This window comes from Solanum tuberosum, unplaced genomic scaffold (assembly GCF_000226075.1).
Source record: "Solanum tuberosum cultivar DM 1-3 516 R44 unplaced genomic scaffold, SolTub_3.0 scf00634, whole genome shotgun sequence".
NCBI classification, from domain to species: Eukaryota; Viridiplantae; Streptophyta; class Magnoliopsida; order Solanales; family Solanaceae; genus Solanum; species Solanum tuberosum.
The window spans coordinates 62,419-69,982 of NW_006239563.1; the positions used below are offsets into that span (position 1 = coordinate 62,419).

A 7,564-nucleotide genomic window follows, 5' to 3' on the forward strand; every position below is an offset into this window, starting at 1 on the left:
AATTGGTTTCATCCCCAATTGGAATCCTTATCATTTCCAGTCATCAGTTGATGGGTCCCTCTTGTTTGGGAATTTCATGGAGTAGATCGGAGTTAGATTTTTATTTCAGACAATATTCTTTTTAGTGTAGTTGGAGGTCATGTCCCAACAAACTTATTTTCCTTCATTCCATTCTATAGAGGCTTTATTCCAGACATTAGTTGTTCAGTTCCTCCGTGAATTCTCAATCATTTCATTCCATTATATACTAAGTATTTGTTTCAGTTAATTATGTTTTATCTTTCGCTTGCACTTCATAGAATGTCAATTTAATCCTTAAAAATGTGTCAATACCAATGGTTTGCTTGAGATCATTTATGATCCTTGTTGACACCCAATTTTGACCGACCTTTGACCTTTTTTGGAATGCTATTAGATTAAATACGTATTTTAAAATATATTTTGAGTTTAAAATTTTAGTCGATTTTGTCTAAAATTATACATTTTAGTATGCATGCTTTATAAATTATCGTAAATATTATTTAAATATTTTTTTAAATTATTAGTAAAACTCGAAATAATTATTTTTAAAAAAATGTTTTAAAATTTAAGTGACTTTAATTATATAAAATGTTATGATATTTGTAGTATTTTAATTGGATAGCATTGCTTTAATTTCCCTCCAAATCATTGAAATTTTAGCCTATCCTATTCTAATTCCTTTCAATGCTAGTCTATTCAATTCCAATTTTATCTCAATAGTAACCACCCTTTCATTTCAATTCTAGCCACTTCTATTCCAATTTTGGCCAACTGATTCCAATTTTCAGACTTCCAATTCCAATTAATCTCAACCATCCATCCTTTAGTTAAAGCCTAAGATCAATCCTAACCCTTCATTCGAATCAATCCAAAGGTCCAGATTCGATCTCATCTCTCCTATTTTAATCAAAATACCCTCAAACCCTAAAGTTTTTCATTATCTTCATCTCCTCTCTCTAGCGCCGCACTCAACTCTCCTCTTCATTTTTTCCAGCGACAATCACCACCACTTGCTGGTGGCAGCCGCCTCTCTCTCTATCTCTTTCTCTCCCTTCCCCTCTCATCCCTTCTTCTCCGTCTCCTTTTTCTCCTCGTCTGACCAGCAACCGGCGAGGACCACCTGGTGAATCTGCCAGCGAATGGCGAAGCTCCAAGTAATCAGCAACAGCAACTGACGAGGAGAGCAACAACAGCTCCGACCAACAACAACCAGCGCGAGAGCCAGCTCCGACTCCGACGAGCTACTGGCGAAACAACAGCGCACCAGTAGCAACGACAACAACGATCCAGCGAGACCCTCGCATCTCCATTCCTCTCATCTCCGGCGAAGTTCGAGTTCAAAGACGGATCTCAACAAATCCGTCCTAGTAAGTTTTAATGTAAAAGTTTTTTTTAGCATTTCATTACATCTCTGGCTATTATGAGATGAATATTCTGAGAATTTGAGCTTTTTATGTTCTGTTTGATCTCGTTTCATCATTGTTACATATTCGATCCTTTGTTTTGTTTAAATGATGTTCCAATAATCCTCTACGCGTGGTGTGTTGCTAATAGCATGATGCTAAGGATTCATTCCCTCTTAGAATTCAAATAGAAGCATTTCTATATGTTCAGATTATTGATTTGAGTTTTTAAAATCCATAAAGATTGTTAGTATTGTATTATGTCTCTTTGATCTGTTTTTCTTGTGTAATTTGGAATAGCCTGTATTATGCATAATTAGGAAATTTTGGTTATCTCTAAATCAATTTAAATCATTTCATTTGCTCTAATTAATGAAATTTGGTACCCTCTTATTCATGGTAACTTTATATTCTTATTTTGGAATAATAATATGGATAGCTTCATACTTAATGAATCTTATGATTGACTAATTTAGTTGAACATGCCTATGGAAATTATGAGCATGGATATTTGTCTGTAATTGCACCTTCCTTATTTAGTTATGTCTATTTACCGTTGTAAATTATGCTCTTTACTTGTTTTATATTTTAATTGATTTTGTTTACCTTAACTAAAAGTGGGTAAGTTTCCTTGCTTGCTTTTATATTTGGTACAAAATAATTTAAAATAAATCTAATTTGGCTCTCCTTTGAAATAAGGAAAAATAATATTAACTGACTCCTTAATTTATTTTTTCCCTTATTTGTGCCCTCCCCTTCACTAAATAAATAGACCCCTGCTCTCATTCTTCAGACTCAGTCATTGATGTTTACATACTCTAACAAGAGCATAAAATACTCCCCACTCTAAAGATTTAAAATTGGGTGAACATTCTAAGAGCTTCTCTACTTGATTTTGTTGTGTTCGGGTCTAGTATCGAAATAAGTTTAGTCTTCATTGCTGTTAAATCTTTCTGCTTTAACTGGTTAGTTGTTCTTCCATTAGTTTAATTTCATCTTGCATTATTATTTTGTGTATGTTTGAAATAATAAAGGAAGCATCCGGGTCAGTTCCTTTCTTCCCTCTTTATGTGTGACATCATACATGGTGTGGTTCTTTACTTGTTTAAATTCTTGTATGTATGCCCATGATTTAGCTTGTGTATTGAGGAAACCTGCAAATAGTTAATATTATCATATATATATATACTTGTTTGTATCTTTTGTTATCCGCGAGCAGGTTTGAACACAAAGTTCAAGATATGGAGAGTCGCCATGGGAGGGAAACAATAGACAAGCGGATTTCATTTAATTTACGTCTGTGTATTATTTAATCTTTATTATTTTTCTGTAATAATCTGTAAACTCGAACTCCATGGATTTATATGAAATACTTGGGGAATCGTCTAAGGGGGAGGGGATTACGTGCTAACTGTTTCTTCTTTTTTAGGCCTTATTTTATTATGTGATTGTTATAGATGATTTGTATATCACTAAAAAAAAAAACATACAGGCATATAGAAATATATCCTAATAATTGGCTTAAAATCAACCTTTGTTTATAACTTTATCTGATTGATCAATCTTGCATGAATACGTGTTAAAATATGCTATGAATCGTGAACTTGTAGAATCTTGTCTCACATGCTAATATTATTAAATTTTGGAAATTGACTAAACTATTAGACATCATGCCTATAGGTTTTTCTGAATCTTATTATAATTTTCAGCCTGTTCTATTTAGAAATCATGATCATAAGGTTTATTTTTCACTCTGCATATTATTCGGGGTTTAGAAAATCATGCCTATAGGTTTCGGAATATTATTATAACTTTATATAGAAATTATGTCTATAAGTTTAATAAATTTCAACATGTTCACTTAGAAACCATGTCTATAGGATCTAACTAATAAGACTAGTGTTAATAAGATTAAATAAAATTTCTTGTTAAAATCTTACTCTAATAATTTTCAGCATGTTCAAAAACTGAAATAAATTTGCTACATATTTTTTGTAAATCAAAATAAATATTAACTATTTCTAGCATGAAAAAAAATTAACTTACAGAACTACTTTTTGCACTATTAATGCTGAAATATTTCCTGCATGTTTAAGAGAAATCAGTACAACAATATTTTGATTAAAACCTGAGCTGTTTTAAATTAACAGTTGTGAATAAATTCAGACCACTTAGAAATCATGCCTATAGGTTGTAGACTTGATTTTACTTATTTATAGTATCATGCCTATAGGTGCTATGCAATATTTTTCAAACACCTAGAGATCATGTTCAAGGTATTATTAATTAATCTCCAGCATGCTAATCACTGAAATAATAATTTACTTCTGCCACTGTTTTCCAGCATGTTAAATAACCCAAATTCTGTTATGACTTTTCCGTCATTATCAAAGTACTGTGACATTATTATAATCTGCTACTAAATAAAGCTAATAAATCAGCTCTTGCACGTTTTAATTTTAAAATCTGCCCTTGCAAAATCATGCCCGAAATTAATTATTTTCCGCATTCGAATTGCCACTTAAATTAATTTCTGCACTAATAATACCATATGCTACTGTTCTAAAAAATATATATTTTCTGCATTTGTTACTCGCTTGTCCTAATTAAAAATTAGCTACTGTCTTTCTACATTTTAACAAATTGACTGCCATATTAAATTAATCTTTGCAATAATAATTAAATTTGTTGTTGTTTTAAAATATTTTTGCATGTGTGACCACTTTTCTGCTATATTTTAAAATCAATAAATAAAATAGGCTATGTCATAAATTTCTGTCCTTTTAAAATCAGTTGATAAATAAAATCTGTTTTTCTGTAATAATTTTTGCCAATCTCAATTAAATAATTTCATTGTTGTAATGCTTGTGTATACGCCACACACTTAGCATGCGACCTTTTCACCTTACTTGTGTTTGCTAGCATGTTAATAAACTAATCTAGAGGCCAACATGAGATTTACGTGCTAAAATGCTCGTCTTATTTGTTTGACTTGGTGTCTAGGTGGGCCTAATTAGGAGCCTCTATTTTTATTTTAGTCTAAAACCTTCATGTTAGCCGTCCAATGCCTCTTGGACCTTAAGTGGGTACGGTAGGCACCTTTTAGAGACGAAAATCATGCGATGGTGGGCTAGGGATAGTCTAGGCCCTACGGAGATGATGACATTGCCTCGAGCCGTAAATGATAAACATTTGTTTTGTCTATCTCCATATAGAAGTCGAGCGCTGATCCGTAAAATCCTTCAGAGTCTCCCTTTCCTTTTGTCTCTTTGTTTGTTTATAATTATAATTGTTTGGGGTAGCTTAAATAAAATATAAAAATTGTTTGCTTATCTATTGGTGCGATTTCTGTCTCCTCGCTTATCTCTTTATTAATTGTTTAGCATTTAATTGTTGTTTGATATATCACCTCAGTCTTGCATGCTTAACTAATTAATTAAAATAACTAAAGTGCCCTTAATTGTTTAATATTATGTTATCACTTAGTTTTGCATGCTCAATTGATTAAATAAATAAATGAAGTGATATTAATTGTTTAAATGTTAGTTATCACCTAGCAAACATGTTTAATAAATAAATAATAAATGAAGTGACTTTAATTGCTATTTGTAACCCCCACATAAATTGCATGAGATACGGCCGGGACCCACATTTGTGGACCTTGAGGGATGCCTAACACCTTCCCCTTGAGGTAATTTGAACCCTTACCCGATCTCTGGTTCGTTGACCTTAGTTAGATTAGTTAGGTTAGATAGGTGTCCTAACGCGCCTTAATTCGTTAGGTAGCGACTCTTCAATCCAACCCAAAGCCCAAAAGAGTTGTTAGGTCGAAACTGGTTTTTGCGAAAAAACGGGGTGCGACAATCCTAAACATCGATCACAACTAGGATGCAGACTCAAATTGTGACATCGATCATGTTTTGATAAGTGAATACGTATAGCGACTTAATAAGACCATTATAGACAACTTGCTTTATTGTGATTAGACTTAGCTATAGTAAAGTCTTTTGTGTTACTTTCTTGGGCACAATCAAATGTTTTAAGTTGGGGGTGTTGATGTGCCTTAAAATTAGGGCACATATGATGTCTTTTACTTAAGTTCTTTATGTACTTTTGCATGTTTCATATGTTTTTAATGTTAGATTGTTGTTTTATAGGTATTCAAAGTCAAAATGGACAAAATAAGGACAAGTTGAGATTCTTTTTTCTAGGAAGTATCTCAACTTTTCCTTGTTTTGGTTATTTTGATTCTGAATACCTTCAAAACAATATGTTAACACTAAAAACATACCAAAAAAATGCTGGAAGGATAAAGAAAACTCAAGCAAAAGACATCTTATGTGCACTCATTTCAAGACATATCACCTAAACTGACCCTGACCCATCCCCTTTTGTATCTTGACATGTTAAAACTAGTAGCTCAACTTTTTAGCACTTTAACACACGATACAACACACGGATCATATGTCAAGCATATGGTTCATATGTTGTTTTGTATATGGATACTTGTAGCCTCATGTTATAAAAGAAGAAGGGGTCAATAGGTCATACATATTATATATGAAATGATTTTTGGAGAACCACTTAGATTGCCGAGAGGATATTGTGATGATTGCCCAAAATCATATATACTTATATATGTTAAGCTGACTTGGGTTGAAGTCCCATCCCACCAGGTGAAACTGACTTGGGTTAAAGTCCCGTTGCACCAGATTAATCAAACTTGGGTTAAAATCCCTTCGCATTAGGATAAGTTGCTAGATTGAAGTCTTGTCGGTCTCTAATCAAATACCACATATTACAAGTGCTATCCCTATTGGCTCATGATACGAGTTATGATATGTACTCACACACGACATTATGGTAAGACGATCTATTTCGATGGGTGAAAGATTGGACACTATGTTGTACACATAAAGTAATGTTATTGTCACCATTTAGGTGATTCCCATACAAAAAGATTATGCTTATGAATTTTTATTTCTATTTATAAATGCCCTATTCTTAATTAGATGAACTTATATTTATTGAAAGGTTTTCTACACTACTATGATACTTGATTTTATGAGGTAAAAAGTATATTTATTTTCAAGTTTTGAGGTTTATTTGAAGTAATGACTTAGAAGAGTATTGGTTCCACTCTATACCTTATTCCTCAAGTTTCATGATATTTATGTAGCATGTTCTCTTTATATGATATCATATTCCCTTATTGAGTTGATTATGTCTTATCATACGATTACCATTTTACGGTACTCACTTTTTTTGTGTCGGGGGTGCTGCACTCAGAATGCTAATTTTGGTATTTAAGATGACACATTAAAGCAACTCCTATTGGTGAGCCTCACTTACTATCTGAGGTCAATTCATGTCACTTAGTATAATTAGGTCCTTTGGGTACGTCGAGACCTTGTTCTGATATTTCTATTATGAATCATGTCTCAGAGTCATCATAGTCAATTGTACTCATTTTATGCACATGCTTTGAAAACCATCCCACATGGTCTTTACGCCAGAATTTTAGTTATGTATCTATTGAAAAGTTCTTTATGCTATTTTATGAAAAAGTAGGCTCAAAGTATGCTTGTCATAATGTTTTAAATTTATAAAAGAGGTATCTTATGAGACTCAAGTCTACCAGTCTGCTTAAAAGTATATTTTTATAAAAAATACTATACCATTGTATGCATGTAGAAATGTTCACTCGATCAAGTCAAGACATCGGTTGCCTTTTCGTCCCACCAAGGTTCAAGACATGATATTTCTTACATTATAGTTATATTTGACAGTTATAAATATACCAAAAAACATAAACATATACTATACCATCTAATGTCCCATGAAATATACGTAACAAGGGTTGGGAAAAGGAGATTTTAAGTGTTATATTCTTATACAAGGTAAGGTGGTATAGGAAGGCGTAAAAAGGAATTGAGTGTTCATATAAAAAAGGGTTGAATAACTATGTGAATGATCTAACTTGTTTTTAGGTGTTGTCGTTATCCTATAAAGGCTATATCGAGCTACTTTGATAATCATAGGGTTAGGAATTATATACTTTTTTAACAGAAGTGAAAATGATTTTTTCTTCTTTTTTCATATAGTTAGGGGGGGGGGGGGGTATTCTTGAATTTGTAGCC

General features: G+C 32.5%; 1 long non-coding RNA gene across 1 annotated transcript; it reads left to right on the plus strand.

Moving 5' to 3' along the window:
• Positions 1 to 939: 939 nt before the first annotated feature.
• LOC102600243 (uncharacterized) lies at positions 940 to 4,756 on the plus strand. The gene is made up of 2 exons (XR_368884.2): positions 940 to 1,388; positions 2,644 to 4,756. It is a non-coding gene; the product is annotated as an uncharacterized lncRNA (long non-coding RNA).
• The last annotated feature ends 2,808 nt before the right edge of the window (positions 4,757 to 7,564 follow it).